The following is a 19,508-nucleotide window of genomic DNA, read 5'->3' as shown; positions in this document are numbered from 1 at the left end:
ACTGTCTGGATGGCACTTCCATCGAATACAGAACATATAAGTGCCAGCAAAATTCCAAGAAAGCCTAGTGTCCTGAGGTTTCCAGACCAGTTCTGTTCGTCTCAGAAGTAGGCATACATTTTGGAGAAGCATCAAACTTCCACTCACTACCCAACAAAATCTGAGAGTTTGACATGTAACAATTAATGTAAAAGCTGAGCATGCAATCCATTTATGTTCTCTATAGACATAATCCTCCCTTCAATCACCTTTATAATTTCAAAGCAGAGAAGCATTAAGAAGCTTTTCAATCAACACAGAAACGACTTCCTCTTTACTATTTTCTTTGTAGATTTTCAGTAAAGTCACTGTATGTTTAGTTTCCAGTCTAAAACTTAAATAAACGTAAAGATCTGTCTAAAATGGCTTCCCATGTTTTCAGACTACTAATGCTACATTTCAACTTGATCCACTCAGTATATTTCAGTGTCGACATACCCAAAATGTGCACAACTGCCACTAAACATTTTGTTGAACTGGAATGTGGCTGCTAACAGAAAGCTATGCAGAACAGGGTTTTCAAAGGCAAACTCAACCATTTTTGTAAGAAAGGAACAAACCAAAATCTTCCCTCTGCTATCCCTGTGAAAATCTACAGTCAGTCCACTAATGTCAATATTGACAGAATTGTGAACATATCCAAAAAACTGGACAGTCAATTTAATTGAAGTCAATGGAATTCAGAGTAAAAAAACGGTGTGTCCTGGTATGAATGTGATCTGCAAGGCAGAGTTTTGTGACCTGAGGTCATTGCTACTAATTTTTCCTCACATGTCACACAGTACCATCTTATCTCTGCATCTCGGGCAATGCCACTACACACTGGACTAACCTGAGATATGAATCTAAACCATTGAAAACTTTCTAATCATGGGTTCAAACTGACTTTACATGATACTGGTTTTATGGTATACAGGAAAATTCCTTTTTTTTTTTTCCTTTTTTTAAATCCAGTTAGGGAAACTTCACAGATGTGGAGTATGTGCAGTGATATAATCATTATACATACTATCACTAATACAGTAAATTTATATTTCAAAACACTGTAGGAAAAACATTCCTCTTCTCAGATGCAATATATTGCAAATCATATACTATAGTCAGAAATAATTCTAATCAAAATCAGCTATTCAGAAAAATTAAAGCAGCAAGGTTCAGGTATAGTTTGTGCACTTTGATTGCAGATAGGAGGCACATAACAGCTCTCCCATCATTAAGACTTTTATTCAAGGTGTAACAGGAATGTGAAAGAGTTAAGAAGCAGCGAGAAAGAGGCAGATGCGTGGTTCAATTCTCTGCTATAGATTAGCCAGAAAAGCCATAGGATATCACAGGACCTAGGGAAAAGATGGGGCAACATCAGAATTGTGACATAAAATTCTGGACAACAGTTTCTTTCTAAGGCTACTTCTGAGATGCTGGACTTGTATGCTACTTTTAAAAAAGGTCTGAACATAATCTCTCAATGACAATGCTAACACATGTGATGCTACTCATGGGCAAGCACTCCTACTAGTCTTTCCTATTCTCCTGACATCCCTCTGTACACATTCAGCTAGCTACCTTTGCGTATTTGCTTGTAAGTCAGAGACTGGCTGATGTTAGTAAAACAAAATGACATTATAACTCCTACCACCAACGGCAGAACTAGCATACAAAACAGCAGTACCTAAGACAGAATAGCTTTAAAACTACCAGAAGTTTGGGTTTTAATATTTGTAGGCCAAATTAATCATTCCATGGTTACATTCCACAGTTACTACATTCTGTTCGTACCGATACAGCAGCACAGCTTTTTTGCTTTTTTGCATTAGGAAACTTATTTCTTATAGGTTGTATGCTGTGCTAGTTATCTTTCTGTAACAGATAAGAGCAAAAGTGTAAAATTTACAAGAGGCAAGCTCTTAATGTAAGGGCCTTTACATAAACCAGAGGCACTTTACTGAAGCAGTTTGAACTTACATTGTATGATAGCACAGCAGTTTGCCCAGCGGGGACGCAGGTTTTTAAATGGTAGGCTACAAAGAATTTCCAACTACTTAGGTTTAGGTTAGGCTCAGGTTAGTTTAGGTTACGGCTCAGTACTGACACACATCCATAATGGTAGACTCTGAAAAACTCAGTTTTCATGTTGAGAAAAAGTGTGAAATCCTCAACCAGAAAAAGGTCAGTTACCTCCTGTGGTATACACACATCTTTCTCAACTCACCTTTTGGAGTGTTTTACTATATATTGTAAAATATACATGTGCAATTTAATTACATCACCTGCTTCCTTCCTATAAACAAAGCAACAGGAAGCAAAGGAAAACATGTATTGGCCATGCGCCTGGCATCTTCTACTGAAGAAGCACACCTTGTACAATAACCCAAGTATGGGGATAAAGTGTGCTCACCTCCACGGGGATTACATATTTCCCATGCCACATAAACTTTCAAATATAAACTTATTCTACAGATTGCAAGCTATCATTTATTATCTACTAGTTTTACTTACTCTAGTCATACTTATCTGTGGATTCTATTACAGGATACACTCTACAGTATGTCTCTCTGTTGAAAGGAATTTGGAATGGATTTATAATAAAGAACACATCCTTCTTGTAGTTCTGGAAATATAAATAATTTTTCTTGGCAAGATATATCCTGTGTTTTTCACCCTCTTTCTAGGGGTCTCTACTATCTTTTGTCTTAACATCTGTATTCAGTCCGGTATTTTATCTTGTGCACTTTCAGAAGTGCTACAATTTACTCCCATGGTAAGAAAAGAAATAAAGTCTTGTTTGTAAAATTGACATGGCTGGATACCCTTACAACTCTCCAAGACAAGCTACCAGTTCTGAATCCACGATACTTTCTATGCCAGACACAGGAAGGGGAAAGAGAGAACCAACTAATCTAAAACACACCAAAAGCACCATGAAAATTGCTGAGATTTTTAAGTCCTACTAACAGCAGGTCTCTAAAGCCTTCACTTTGATAGGTGTGACTTCACTAAGCATCCCTTCCAACATGGAGCTCATTATGCCTGTAGAGTTAATGTCAACCCCCACAAATCTTGAACGCTGTGGGTGATTACCGTCAGAAAATATGCACAGCTATTTCCTTGATTGAAAACTAATTGGTAGCAAATAAATGGAGAGAAACTAATCAGCACTGGAAATGCACAAAGAAACTCTTCATGTGCCCCATCCCTATTCCACAATAGGGTTGTAATCAGCAGCAAGAGTCTCTAATGCTTCTAATGTAATGTCAATGAAATAGCCACTACAACTCTCTAAAAGTCATGACTGTTGAACTCACTGTTTTTCTGTTGATACAGCTGTATCTGTTGATACAGATTCTTAAATTGTTCACAGGAAAAAGTCATCTGTATGTAGTCTTTACTGTACAGTCACAGGAGCATGGACTCTTATGTAGCCTTCTGTTTTTCAACATGACAATTTTGGAACTCTGAATTGGCTCTCAGGCCTCCATGACTACATAGAGAAGCGTAAAAGAATAGCCTGTTCTTTAATGAGTTTGAGCAAAATGCCAGTTGGAATTTATTTTAAAGTTTAAAACAGGATAATGATGTAAAATGGCAATACGACTTCCTCCACAAAAAGATTGGTCTCTCAAATGCAATTTAGAATAGCATAAGATTTGAGTCACTTGGGGTGAAATTCTAGCTTCACTGAGAAACAAAAAGAATTTTCCAAGCAACTTCGAAGTGGTCAGGATTTCATTCCTTATATGCTTCAGATTTTATTCAGAGGAGGAATAAACTGCTGAAGTTTAAAAAATATGTTTCATTTAGTTAATTTTCAAATGCACCAAGATACTGGAAGTATACCAATTCTTAAGTTGTAAAGTGGGAAGAAAGCCTTTGAAATGTCACTTTAAAGAGAATAAGACGGGTTCTTATTAAAGGGTCTTATTTGGCAACAACAAATTGTAGCATGCCTTCCCGTTCCTCACACTGCTCTTATAACTATTATTTATTGCCACTACTGGGATGTGTTCTATAATTGGATTCTGGCATGGATTGGTGGAAAGAAAAAAAACCTTTCCAATCTGATTCAAAATAGGTTTTACTTTGTAGAATATACATGCAAAGAGTGAAAGACTATCTCTGCTTCCCATTCCAACCTTTTAGACATTTTAGTCTATGCAAACTTTAAACCTGCAATTTCTGGAGTTTTTATAAACTGTGTGACTTGGGGTTGGGGTAATTTTTTTCATATTGGTTGAATAGCTTTTTACTAATGGGTTTTGGCTGAGCAAATAGCATGTTCCTTTCAAGAAACACATTTTGAAGAAAATTTGCCTCTCACCAGAGTCACATACTCTGCAGTCATAAATAAATGTGGTAGTTTACAGTCAGACATGGTGATTAGGCATGAATCAGTGATTCTACTTCAGTGCCTATTCAGACAGCACATTGATGAATTAAGAAAAACTAAGAAAAGCATTAAAAAGCATAATAGTATAACAAATATAGATAACAAGAAATAAAAACTAACACAAGGAAAAGTTAAACCTTCTCCCTCCACTTAGAAGATGGTCTTCAACATTTGAAGGGTTTTTTTCAATCAATTGACTACAAAATAAATGGCCATGCTGAGGACTGTCAGCCCATTCACATACTGTTCAGCAAAGTACACACTGTCTGGAATTCAGGCTAATCAGAACAACATTCTGACAACAGAATTAAAAAAAACAAAATAAGGAAAAGTCAAACTATGGAAAACAGGAAGCTGCAAACATTTAACTAAAACATCAGTTTATTTCATTTTTCTTTCCCTTTCTATAAAGCTTAAGCTATAGCAACTCCCAGCACATACTAGTTAATTACATCAGCCACTTAACAAAACAGAAGTACCCTGCAATTCTGACCTAGAAATAGCTGAAAAACTTCTCTGAGCTTTATAGTGCTCTTAAGAGTCATAGCTACTAACCAACATCCATTTTGCAATAAATTTTTTCTCTTCAAGCACCCTCCTACCTGTTCCTCACCACCAACTTTCCTCTACAAGGGCAGCCTGCCCAAGGGTCCCTTTATTTGTTTCAGACCAACTCAGCTGCTCTAGTTTAATGCATAAGTACAAGTGGGTATTATTAGCAGGTGGACCTGGCATGTGGTGAATTAGAAACACATACAATATTTCCTCTCCTAACAGAGCTTTAGGGGAAGGCTATGTTCAGAGTCTGGTTGGTGACAAGCAATGGATGGATGGGTAGTACCATCTAAAGTTTGGTAACTAAATTCAGAAGATGCCCGTTTGTGGCCTACTTTGAACTAGGAGAGAAGAGCTATTTTACTTCAAAGCAATCAGAAAGCAGATTTTGTATACCAGTTCTTCCTACTGAAAACTGAAAAGAATACCACAAACTTGCAAAAATGTTCCAGTTTCTGTGCAAAGATATTTTTTCTAGTGCCAGCCATTTTGAGTCTTATTTTAAAAGCTTAGTACCAGCTTGTTTTTATTAAGTGGTTGAAAACATTTGACTCAAGCATTTTAAAAGCAAAAACCCTAACATCTTTCTTTAAAAAAGCCACAGCACTGCCACTGAGAATTTCATATGCATCTACAATGATGTTACATACAAAGAGTGTATTTTTTTTTAAATATTGATAGTTTTAATTCCTCTGGATGTTTGTGAGTACACAGGGAGAAACAGATATCAGATATATCTGAAAAATGTAAATGTTTAATGAAAGATCCGGTTAAACTGTCAATTCAGTCTTTTGAATGCTTTCTAGTATAAACACAGCTCATGAGTATTTCTCTGAATATGGTTTATCATGTATGGGTAAATAAAGAAAATGGCAAAGGGCCCCCAACCCTTTAGATAACTGCATGCATATCATGATATGTGTTGTCTTCCAAACAAAACAGCGTCTTCCAAACGGAATTTTGGATCTATCTCAGCTCTTCATTATTCAAAGTTAATTTAGTTTTCTAAATTAGAAACTCTAGTAGGAAAAATTAAGCTTAAAACCTTAGCAATAAATATAATGCTCTAGAAATAGGTGGCCAAAACAAGATACTGTAAATAAGTTAAAAGGACTGTCTATACGAATACAGTAACATAACATTTTTTTCAGAATTGCATGACCTCTAAGAAGCATAGAATTAATCAAAGCAAACAATAATGCCCTACAATAGTGGCTTTTGCAGCAATATCTCAGCAAACAGGGTAAAGTGTCTAGCCTGTAGAATACTGTAGGGCACGGTAGAGTATGTAGCCAAGTGAAGTAAGGAAAATATTATAAACATAAACATGCACAAGCAACTTGGAGGATAAGAAAGCATGAGAGAGTTGCTTTCTTTGAAGAAGATCCTTCCTAAGATGGTGACTGACTAATGTGATGACTTGTTTAGCAAGCCAAATGGTATTAACCTCAGCTAGGGTAAATATTAGAACAGAATAATGCTCTATGACACTCCCTCTATTTACCTGTGTTTACATCTGTTCCAAGTGTGCTTTCCGTAAAGGAGTGTTGTGATTTCTTAAGTCCCCCACTAGGACTATGGGTTTTCACTTAAATGGTTTGACAGTGGTTAAATAAGAGACCAAAAATTGCTGTGCTCTACCAGAAGAAATAAAAAGCTGATTAGTTAATATCATTTCATATCGAAAGCCCTAAGTGAAAAGGAGACTGTCTCTGAACGTATTATTCATCCACCTTCCTAAGCACTTGAGATACTCAGCCTAGTATAGTGTTAGTTGAGAGAACCACCAGGTGACAATGGAGGGCAAGGTGTACTATATCAGAACAACCTCATACAAGGAAATAACCTGAATCTGAGTCTCATCATTTTGATATAAGTTGCCAAACATATCTGTTCAAACTAGCATTTCTTAATATACCAAGTCATACCAGCCCTCCAGGGCAGAAGGAATTAAACTATCAGTTCCTATTCACCACTAAAAAAACCCTTAAACTTTGCTTCATGTTGAGACACCTCATTAGGGGTGGGTACTTAAATCTACAGACAGCATTATAATAAGTAATGATTAATTAAAAAATTTTAAAAACACAACAATTGAGAATTTGAACCCTTTAGAAAATTGCAGAGACTAAGCATGTGACTATCTGGAGGCAACAATTATTGTTACTATCTCTAGAGAGTACTTGGCCCAGACATGTCTATTAATACCAGACTTATTAGGTCTTGACAGCTTATAGGACATCTGTTTGTTTCATTTCCCTTTAGTCTCGCCAAATGCTAGCAGCGAAAATCACACAGACTTTTTTCCTACTTCTGCATAACTTGAAAGACTTTTTTGCATATATGAATTTTGACAATAAACAAGATCTTCTAGGGTTCTGTATCTGATATATATGTACAGGCATGTGTATTCAAGGAACTGCAAAGCTGGGTAAATTTCTTTAATCTGAGGACATTTATCTAGGAATAAAGGTGCAGTTAGTGGAGCTAACAAACATTCCTCAGAGATAGGACAGTTTTAATAGATTTGTTTTCTAACCTTAACTAAAAATATTGCAGAGACCAAAATACCTCAGCAGAAGTTTTTCACAAGCAATTCCCTCAAGTATTTCAGTATATTGCAACATTCCAAGAAAGTATTACAAAATTTCAGAAAATAATATTGAGGCTTTTGGTATAGCTTTCCTCATTTTTCCACTTTTTAATATAAATTGAAGAGAAAAAGTCAGCACACAGATCCTGACCCAAATAAAATTCAGTCTAAGATACAAAATACAGGTTCTAAAATAAGCTGAAAGAACTTTTCGAGTCCATCTTGCGTTTTGCTAGACCGCTACAGTATTCTGAATCTAAGTCAGAAAGGCATTTCTTTCCTATATTGTTCACAATTCTTGTAAGCTTCTATTGTTCTTGGCCATTATTTCAAAAGTAATAGTACAGATTAGATTTAAATAGCACCAACTGAAAAAAAAAAAAAACCAGGATAGCTATTTCCATATTTTTCAATCACAGGCATCTGCTGATGGTTTGATCCAGATATTTTGCTATGGGTGTATGCCAAACAGCTGAACTATTTAATTTGCAAGAATCCAGCTTTGCCCACTCATTTGATCTTCATACGGCTGTACAAATATTTTGTCTAAATTTTTAAAATAACTTTATCTTTGATTATAAACTTCATGTGAACAATATAATTTCATACATATACATTATCTGTAATTATTAAAAAACATTAGCCTCCCTCAAGCTTTGAGTAAGGCCCATTCACTGAGTCAATACTCAGGTTTTTTATTTCAGTTTAAAGCTTGTTTGGATGCAGATTTCTTTAAATACTCTCAGTCCCAGGAACCTCATTTCCAGTAAGAATGTTTCAGATTACAGAATATTTCAGAATCAAAATTTGATTTTCAACTATTTTTCAACACTTATTGAAAATTTACAGATCTGGATTATTATAGCCACTTGTGAATTAATAATCATAAAAAAGTCAGGAATTACTAAAAAAAGTTAAGAAATTAATCAAAATTCTTAACAAGCAGAAACAGCTGTTGCAGAAAATTGCAGTAACTGTCCTATTTCAGATATATTTTGAGATACATGTACATGATGGCATGGCTCCCTAAAACGTATATTAATATGAGCTGGAAAGAATTAGATCATTTATGATCACTCCCTGGCAATACAAATAGATGTATTTCCATTTCTATCAAGAAATTTACACTCACTTATGCCAGCTGAGAATCTGATCCAACAGTGTTGTAAAAGTCCCACAACATATCTTTGATTTCAGTGGGTCTGAAGTAAATAACATTTGATTCCAGTATTAATATCTATGTTTTCAGCATCTGTTTCATAACCACATAATACACTATTCTAAATAACTACAGACCTTTCATCATGCACAAAAGAACACTAAATCCCACCAACTTAAGTCTGACCTAGTTAAGATTTAGCATTACACCATTTACTTATGGATTAGTAAAAATGAGTTTTACATTCATAAGGAAGTGGAAAGTGTTTTTCCAGATGTTCTTCCCTAGGAAAGTATGACGCAAATTATAAACTCACCAGTTCAAAGAGTACATAAAATAATATTTGCATGCATTTATTGGTTGTATTTTTTAGTCTACTCCCTGAATAGTTAAAATGAACAGCACATTAAATCAATTAAGAATTGATGAAAGTCTGTGACTAGGATAAGAAGTAGCTGAAAAATTAAAAACTGAGCTATACTGGTTCTTGTTACCTAAAATTCCTAATTTTATTTAATTACTAACAACAGTTCACTTTTGGCTATATTCATAAAAAGCTAATATCATTATTTACCCTACTGTGCCCAGGAACTGCATAGGTCTCAAATTTTTTTTTTTTTTTTGTCTACACAAACAGAATAGTCTTGTGTTATAGCTTGATACAAAGGACTTTTTGTAGGACTTTCTTCTGTATGGTATTTATATTCTTATTACACAGGATTTTAACATGACAAAAATCCAATATTATAAAATGAAAGTCCTTTAACTGTAGTGGAATATCAGACAGGAAAGGGAAACTGGCAAAAATATGTCTTCTTCATTTTCATTTCACATTCTGAAAAATCTGAAAGTCCTGTGACAAGAATAAAAATAAAATCAAAGAATACACAGAGTATTAATATGCCTGTATATTTTAACAGCATTATTAATTTATCTTTCCATAATTTCCCTTTATTTGAGAGCACATAGGTTAATTCACAGTGGCTTGACACGCAGAAATCAGCTCACTTTCAAGTTGTTTTATAAGGCAAAGTAATCAGCCTAAACCATGACAGTAAAATTGCTATCACCAGAGAAAGAAATATTTCTGTCAAAAGATAGCAGAACGGAGTTGGATCTTTTGTCTAGGATACTTGGACTAAGACACATGAAATCACTCCCTGTTTTCTTTCCAGCATGCCCTGCCTGTCAGGGAACAGCAAGAGCCGGCTGCTCCCTCAGAGCTGGGGAGCCAGTAGCCAAGGGGGATACCACAGGCAGCAAGGCAAGGGCCTTGCCAGCCAGAGGCTTGACATTCTCCGCTTTTCTTGTCCGTCTTTTCCTCACCACACCGAACGCCAGCACTGTGATTGGGATTAAAGGTGAACTAGCAAAATTCATCCGTTTAGTGTTTAGTGTATGAAGAAATGTGCACACTACCAAGCATGTGAGAAACTACAGTAGATCATCAACAGTGGGTAGGACAAGGATCAGTAGAAGGAAGATGGCTGATGAACGCTCTTGTCAGCGTTCGATGCCTACCAGGCATGTGCGGAAGATATAAGTAGTTCTCATTAATTAGAAAGAAAACAGCAAAAGAGATAAGGCTCTCTATGAACAAGCAGGGATGGAAAAGGAATGAAAGGAGCCAAGGTTAGTTGGCTCCCAACCCTCTGAATCCTCAAGACAAGTTCAGATTTCTTGACAATTATGAAACTTACTATCACTGAATTGTATTAACACAGCCAAGTACCAGTAAAAGCACTTCTTCCATATAGTGTCTAACTTCAAGAAACACAGAACAATGCCCAATGATAAAACGGGTCCCATGGCACTTTTAGTGTAAGAGAGAGATTTGTGAAATTGGATTACGTTGAATCAGTCTATGGCATTTTATGGAAAACACCCAAAATATAATTCTGAATTACCTCTCTAATCAAAATGCAGGATTTCAAAATAGGTCCTTAACATTAATATGTTCTTATTTGTTGTGGATCTGTATATGACTGTTAAGAAGTTCCTGGATTATGGTAGTTTTGTATTAGTCATGCAGAAAATGCTGGACTGGTCTAATGAAAATGTTCATTATGACATTATCCTGGATTTTTTTTCATGAGATTCCTGATAGTTCTTTACTGAATGAAGTAAAAAAAAAAAAAAAACCAAACCCACAAAACATGTTTTTAGGTACCAACTGCAAGGAACTAACCTGAGGCCTTAGCACAAGGACTTTCATTTGCCTCTTGACATAATAACATTCATGCTTGGTTTTTCTCATCTATGTAAAAGAGGGTGAAATTCAATGCAATGGAAGTCCACATCACAGCAAGGTAATAAAGGTAACTTGCTTAACAAAAACTATTGCTATCTCCTTTCATCAGTTATAAGTATTGCAATTTAGGTGATACTCATACAAAGGTTGTAGCAGCACATGACAGCACATCATACCAATCCTACAGCCACGAATCCGGTCATATCTTAACCCAGCCCCTCTAAACGTGGGATAGAGCCAACTGTACTGTTAAAACAAATAGAATGATCCACATGCATAAACATAAAAATAGAAGGATTATTCTTGGATGGTTGGAAGAGTTTTGTCACCGAAATCTAGAGAGCTGTCTGCTCCTTCTTTCTCAAATATGACAAACCTAGATTTTCTGTTTACAGTGTCTTAATGCTATCTGAGCTACCTAAATGTGCGCTTTGGTTTCCAATAAAGAATGTTTTTCTAGATAGCAGAAAGGAATTATGCAACCTTTTCCAGAAACCTTGATCTTAGAAAAGTCTTTATCCTAAAATTGAGTTGCAGAGCATTCCTCACATCTAAAAAAAGATGCAGAACTTTGTAGATCTATCACTTAATTATAAGTCTGTAAATAGGCCTATCTGCATCACTTACAGTAGGATAATACGTGGAATACTATATGCTAATCATTAGACATTGAATAATATAAGAATGGGAATTTTCTGTATCAAAGTAAATGTACAACTAGCTTATTTCAACTTAACTTTAGTTAGGCTAACCAAAAATTATGTAACTTAGAAACATTAGAAATAAGTGAGATGAGTCAGGGTTTTCCATGAAACAGAAATGCTTCACCGCAGAGTAGCCAATAGAAATAATTTTAACCTTATTTAGATTAAGATAAAATGGCATTCTAACATCTCACTATGTTATCTAGATAATTTTATTAGTGCTTAGGATATAAAAGAAGCATCTGGCAGCAGAACAGCATTCCTCTATCACAGAACGCGTGTTCTGCATGGGCTCCCATCTGCAAATGCAGATTGAAATTTGTGAACTAACATAAGTTATGAAATATTTTCTAATCTAATAAATTTTCTTCCTCTTAGTGTTCTTTAAGTTAAATTTTAATTTGTCTAATGAAACTAGAACTGCAGTGCCTTTCATACAACTTCGTTCTTCCATGTTTTTCTTTAGTATGCATATAATCACTCATTGCATAATTTCACTCATTGCACAATTCTGTAACAGGCATCTTCTGTGACATATTTCTATTTCATTGTTCATTATGTATACATTTTTACTACATATGTAGGGTTTTATGTAAAATCTTTTTATCTATGACCATTAAGGACTGGTCTTTTTGGAGCAGGTTCCTTGAACTTCCTCAGCTCACAGCTAGTTTCAGGTTGCCTGAAATGGGGACGAAGAATGAGAACAACTGAAGTTCCCTAAATGCTCTCTACATTCAGTTGCTTTATTGTCTTGGCCTCAGAAGAGAAGAAGAAAAAAAAATTCTTTATAGACCTAATGTTAAAAAAATACACTCTTTGCTAAATATTTCAATAAACATCCCACATTATTCTTTTGGACAATATCCAACTTGCCACAGAATATTAATTTACAAGTACTCTTTGTAGTGTAGTTCATGCTCAATTCAATACCATATATTTTCCAATAGAAACAGTGTGTGTATATATATATATATACATTTCTATGTATTTTGAACACTATAATTCCAAAGCTCAAGTGAAAAAACTCTTGATATAATGGAAGTTTCATCCAAATCACAGAATCCCAGAATTGCAGAGCTGCTGAGATTGGAAGGGACCATCAGAGCGGGGTCACCTAGAGCAGGTTGCTCAGGACTGTGTCTGGTTGGGTTTTGAGTATCTCCAAGGATGGAGACTCTCCAACCTCTCTAGGCAACCTGTTGATCACAGTTATGACGAAAATGCTTTTTCTTATCTTTAAATTTAATTTCTTGTATTTCAGCTTGTGCTCACTTCCTCCTGTCCTGTCACTGAGCACCACTGAGAAGAGTCTGATTCTGCTGCCTTTACTGCCTCCCACCAGGTATTCATACACATTGTTAAGATCCTGCATGTGCCTTCTCTTCTCAAGGCTGAACAGTCCCAGCTCTCTCAGCCTTTCCTCACATAATAGATGCTACAATCCCTGAATCATCTTCTTAGCCCCTTGCTCAACTTACTCCAGTAGGTCCATATCTACCTTGACACAGCACTCCACGTGTGTCTCATCAATGCTGAGTAGAGGTGTAGGTTCACCTCCCCTGACCTGCTGGCAATACCCTGCTTAATGTAGCTGCAGATACCATTGCCTTCCTCTGCTGTGAGGGCACATTGCTGGTTCATGTAGCCTTTTCATGAGTAGCCTTGCAATGACATTGGCCAAATCACTCAGCACTCATGGGTGCGTTCCTATCAGGTTCTATGAAACAAGAGCTTGAAAATTAGGCTTTCCATCTATGGAAATGGAGACCAACAACATTACTCTCCCAGTAAATCTTTCATGAAGTGTTCTTAGTCTATTGCATTTAACACAGTAGAAAAATATTCCACAGAAGAAGCTAAAATGCTCAGTAATTAAAGGGAATTAACAATACATGGTACTACTTCTCCAATATGCACACTAAAGGTCCAGCAACCTCACTTCTTACTAAAACTTTTCTGTTATGATTCTGCAAAATTGATATACACCCAATGCACAGTTACTGACTAATATTCCCACTTGGGGAGCAATAGCTCCTGCAATTGTTCCTATATTAATTATTTGGCACTGTGGTCTGTTTTGTCCTTTAAACGTCAATCCTTTTTCCCTTTTGAATCCATCAGAGCTTCAGGTTTCAACTTCCCATGGTCCGAGGACAGGAATATTTCAGTGGTTCCAATACAAATACCTTTTCAATTATTAGAATAAACTAATATAAATTCTCTTTGAATTATAAATTCATATTGTAATTTGCCAAAAATTTCTAGCAAGAAGAAGGAAACAAAAGGGGGAGAGAGAGATAGAGGGAGGAAGGAGAGAGGAGCAAGATACTCTTGCCAGAAAGAGTATTTATTTGTGCTAAGCACATAAAGAGAGTTATAGATATGCCATTACTAGCGACACAATTTAAATAAAGCAGCTACTGGGAAAGAGAAATGTTCTGTAATAGAAACAAATAAATAGTTCAATAATCAGTGGAAATAACAGGGCCTGAGTTTTAATGAATTTACATTTTCTGGTAGGTACTCTATTTAACTGAATTATTCTAAAGCCAGTGCATACGTGTATCTCTTCTCAAACAATAGAAAACCTACAAAAGATACAAATACCATTTATGGTTTGGATCCCTTTTTTTTTTTTTTTAAATGAGGTGCAACTTTTGACTGAACCAGGGTTAGTAAAAGTTGAGAAACTTGCCCACCAAATATTTTTCAAACTATCATGTTTCTACGAAAGCTTTTGGATTTGCTGAGTTCCTTTTTATTTCAAAAATACAAAGCAAAATTATTCACTAGATCTACATACAGAATTCAAAGTTCAACAGTTATCCAGTATTTTAACCAAAGTATCTAGGTTCATTTTTCCACATTATCCAAGTGGTTCCTAACATAATATTTTGTATTGTTTCCTGAGGGAACAAAAATTATATCAGAAATCAAGTGGAAGAAAGAAGAATAATTAGATATTTACATACTTTGCCATGAATAACTCTCCTGATTTTCTGAAAATGCTACAGACTATAACCACATCGACTGACTGCTTATGAAAATGCCAATTATAGACAATATGTGGTTTTGATTTTGGTCTTTTGAGTCTCAGGAATGCAATTTAGGACTCCATGAGCTGATGAACTTATGTTCCTATTTCATACCAAATCTGAGGAGATATGTGGCTTAACACGTAATACATTCGCTAAACATTCATTTCAATCAATAAAATTAATTCCTCCAAACATAACTAAAGATCCTCTTTAATTGCCTCTGAGGTAGTTGTATAAAAGGCACTGCAGCTTTAGTTTCATTAGGCTAGTAACACTTGCAAAAAGTATTCCTTTCTAATACCTGAAGGCTTCAGGAAAATTAATAGCTTTACAAAATGTTCAGAGTCTTCTTGAAGCATGATTCCACCTGCAAACCCCAGGTATCCTTAAAACTTAAGTATAATGGGTTATTTTGTAATGAGACTAATATGTTACCCTTCCTCTGAATCTTTGAAGTTGTGTAAGACAAGCTAAGTAGTTAGTTGAAGACGCAAAACAGAGGAGGTCAGAGGAAACACTTTCACTGCGCTGAATGTGGAAGAGTCCTCAGTCAAGAACTTCCATAAAAGAACGTATGCACAGCATAGCAGTCCTACAGTGATGGTGAAAGTGTCTCTAATAGCTGAAAATATCTTGGTGTAAAGAACTGTATTTTATCACTTTTCTCAGTAGCTGAGGTGAATTGCATTTGCAGCTGCAGTTTTTGGATAATTCATATATAACTTCCTTTTCCATGTCACTTTCCTGAACACAGTGAAAAAACCCTAGCAGGAACAATTACATATAACTTTTGAATTTAACTTAGTTTGACAAGAATGCAACTCAGTTTCAGACACCTAAAAGATGAAAGACGGAACAAAGGTCCAATTACTAAATAAGCAACAATAATAATAACAAAGAACACAGAACTGAGCAATTCAGTAGTTTCTAATAATTAATACTACTTATGTGGGTTGGCAATTATGAAGCATTCACAATGGTAATAAAGACCTCTCTTTTTTCATATTTTGAAACAGACCTTAGTAAACAGCACTAGTAAATGTATTTGCTTTAATAGTAAATACAGTTATGCATGGCAGTGTCTGAACATATGATGTAAGCCTTCCGAATTAATGGAATTAGGAATTGGAAGGACAAAGGTGTGTTTGAATGAGATCAGAAACATTAAATTAATTTTTTTTAACAACTCTAGGTGTTTAGACATGAAGCTCAAATGATCCTCGGAAAGGAATAGGGTGTTAAGAACATTTAGAGAACATATAAGAGATTTAAGAATTACAATCGATAAAGCACTCTATAAAGTTTGCATGACTTTAAGTACATCTTTCTAGCTCTTCAATAGTTTTTCCAACAAGTTATCATACAGATATTGACAAAGCAAATCATTAGTACTATGCATCTATGACCAAACTGCAAAGAATTTAAAGTAACTTTTACTAATATGTGGACAATTTAGTGGCTTTATCAGCATTTATTCAATTTCAGGGCAATTTGAGATTTTGAATTAAACTTTTCTACCTGATTTGCAAACAGTAGGCTTCTTGTGATATTCTGCCTGGAGACTTATGTTCCTTCAAAGATCTTGTGTTTTGACACATCATTTAACTGAGATGACTTTCTAGAAGAAATAAAGTGTTGCTGTTCCAGTCAATCCAGATGCTGTTTTTTCCTGTTCAAGATTTATCAGATGATTTAAAATAATGTCTACAGAAACATTCTTTTAATTATGCAAAACTCATAAAGTTGAAAACTATTTCTTACATGATTTAGTGCCAGATATTTTAATTCTGCAGGCCACTAGCATCACATTTTCTATTGTTCTTTTCAGTCTGTTTTTATTCTTTTAGGATCATGTATTTTTATATCATATTTAGGAAGACTGCCTTTATGTATCCAAAAGAAGCCCATATGTGTTTAGAAAATAATTTCTGTGGTATGGCCAGATGGAAACTTGCCATGAAATGAGGATCCTGCATTGATTCAACAAGGGACTCAAGATTTCTGGAACTTGCTAGCATGGACGGATTTTTAAACTGTTTCCACTACAAGCTGCTCCCTCTAATACACCGGTGTTTTTTCATCATGAGAAAAGACTATTATCTATAAGAGAACTTCCCACTTCTTCTGCGTGAGTTTTTTTGTACCACTGTTCTGACAGAAGAACAGTATTGGGACCACAGGAATGCCAGAAAATGCTGCATTTTTATTACCTTTGTAAATGCATTTTTGGTCTTGAAAACTAAGAGGTATTAGCAAGGTGTGTCCTAGATGGACCACAGATATCTTCACCCAGGAACAGACACTGTTTACAGATCCAGCTTGTTTGAAACTCTTACACACCGAGTTTTACTGATCGTCTTGGAAACATATTATAAACCTGGCCAAACCTGGGGAAAATGCAACGCAAAAGCTGTATGTTTTCTCATGAGATTTGTTTTCCTCGCTCTGCTCATGGCTCCTACATCGCCTGGTTCGATCAGACACGCAACCTTTCTGAGAACCCTATGAGCTATTAGCAGGCAGCTACAGTAGTGGATTCCCAAGGCTGTTGCACAGATGAGTCTAGCAAAGTAGTTCAGCTCCATTTCAGCGAGGAAACAGTTAAAGAGCTCAGTGTTCCCCTGTGCCCGGGAGGCAGCCTTTGTGTTTAACATTGGCAGGGGCTCAGTTTGGGCTGGAGGTTTGTTTTAATTGGGGGAGGGGGCAGAAAAGAGGGGACGCTCTGACTTCTTCAGTCTGCCTCTTTCTTTTACTGATCTAGCGGAGGTGGAGATTTTCAATCCCACCCAGTCAGACGCAGGCAGGAGGATCTGGTAAGACTATCCCAGGAAAAGCCACTCGGAGGAAATTCTCAGCAGCAGCAGCCGCAGCAGCCACAGCATGAGCGTGAGCCCGAGCCCGGCGGGGGAGGCACGGCGGGGGTGAGTGCGCGGTCCCCGCTGCCGCAGCCGGCCGGGAGCCACTGCCCGGCCCCGGGGACAGCCCGGCCCAGACCGCGGGACACTTCCAGCACTTCTCGATAACCCTCCAGATAGCGATTAGGTGGCGATGCTGCACCTCTCAGTGCGTGTGTGTGTGTGTGCGAGCGTGTGCGAGTCAGAGAGGGAGAGAGGAAGAGAGAGGACGACAGACAGGCACGAGGCAGCTTGGGATAACTATTATTAAATAAAGTTTAACAATATGTAGATTTTGTCAGATGCTCTGTATAGGGGAGGTAGTACTGATTTGCCAAGTGCTTGTTGGAACTGATCTTTTGATAGCGTTACAAGCGGAGAATGTTTTCCTGTGTGTTAAGAGGAAGAAATGCAAGGCGATTATCCCAGCAGCAGAGAGCTCCCACTGCCTGCGCTGGAGCGGGAGACAACCAAGAGAAATGTATTTCTTTCAGCGCTTTTGTGCCCTGCTGAAGTTTATTAGCTCCTGTTTACATCTCGGCTGCCTTTTGGGCAGATTAATCACTGTTAACGTTTTAGCTGGTCTGTAATCCTTTGAACAATTTCATTTCCGATAGCAGGGTCTCTTCTTGGGAATCTCGGCATGGGAATTTTTTCGGCTTGACACCCCCAGGCCAGTTGTTAGGAGTTTAGTTCTCCGCATCCGCGGCTCCTTCTGCAGTGCCGTAGGAGCCCAGGCACAGCACATGCATGTGGCCTCCACAGTCACGCAACAACCGCACACGCTCCAGGTACTCAGATTACACGAGAAGGAGAATACTAGATTATGCTATTACAAAAAGTTATTACAGATGCTGCTATGTTACTTACATGAGGTAGCTTGCATGTTACATTCCATAACAACAGAATTACTTTGAAAATATGCACAGAGGAATGAAGGGCTGTCAGGAATCCTTAAGAAAATATCCTTAGAAATTATTATATTAAAAATTTTCTAGTTTTGCTTCTTATGAAAAAGTTTTTTTCGGGAGAGGGAAGAGATGGTAATTGGCAAGTTTGTTCCTAGCTTTGCATGCTGGCGGCATGATTGCCATGCTACCACCATGTTTGTATGATATACATATACCAAATTTTCGCAAGAAAAGGTCATTAAATAAGGAGGATACTAATAAAACCACTAAAGCATAGGGCTGGGGGTTCTGTTCATAGCTGTATCACATTTACTTAGGAAGTATGAACTTAGTTATTTAAATCATTAGTGATTCAGTTTTTCCATTTGTAAACTGGAGAACCATAGTCATAGCAAATAAGAAAAGTATTAATACTTGCCTGAAAAGAGTCACAGTCAAATAAGTCTGTTGTTTCTGATATGATTTAGAAACCTAAAGTGAACACATTTACATCATGCAAACTGTTGCTAACTGCTCTGAGATACCATCTTAACCGGCATTTAATAAAGAAGGATTTACTATTTAGTATATTAAACTTTAACAATGAGTGCCCAGGAACTCACAGTTGGTCAGATCCTCATCTCAAATACACCAATATAAAAGACTGTAAATGTCTGGTCTGTGAGGGATGACACTCTACATGCCAGACAGGAATACTCAGGTTAACATTGCATTTGCTGCTGTATATAGGTACACACACATTTCTACAGACCACACACAACAGAACAGGATAATAGTAGTAAATATTTATACTGTGGCTCCTATCAGTAAATTGTCTCCCACATTCTTTCTCTAGTAAACTTCTTGCTATAAACTCTGACTTAATAGCCCCATAGGGAATGAAATTAGGATCATTTATTAAAAAGGATCCTCCCAAATCCTTCGTGCAAGTCCCTAGAAATCAGAAAGTTATACTTGACTTTTCACTCTTCTTTTGG

General features: G+C 36.5%; 1 protein-coding gene across 3 annotated transcripts in view; it reads left to right on the top strand.

Annotated features, from left to right (window-relative positions):
• Positions 1-17,412: 17,412 nt before the first annotated feature.
• EDNRA (endothelin receptor type A) overlaps positions 17,413-19,508 on the top strand; it is a 32,682-nt gene continuing 30,586 nt past the window's right edge. Inside the window, exons 1-2 of one of the 3 annotated variants that reach the window (XM_063336221.1) lie at positions 17,413-17,647; positions 18,241-18,411. The gene's annotated coding sequence lies outside the window, so the exon portion shown is untranslated. Of the gene's footprint in view, positions 17,648-18,237; positions 18,412-19,508 lie in introns of all 3 variants that reach the window. The other 2 variants (XM_063336222.1, XM_063336220.1) reach the window with 2 other exon arrangements.

The sequence above is a fragment of the Chroicocephalus ridibundus genome, chromosome 5 (genome assembly GCF_963924245.1).
Source record: "Chroicocephalus ridibundus chromosome 5, bChrRid1.1, whole genome shotgun sequence".
NCBI lineage: Eukaryota > Metazoa > Chordata > Aves > Charadriiformes > Laridae > Chroicocephalus > Chroicocephalus ridibundus.
Note: the sequence above shows the minus strand (reverse complement) of the source record. Positions and strands in the feature narration are given on the sequence as shown.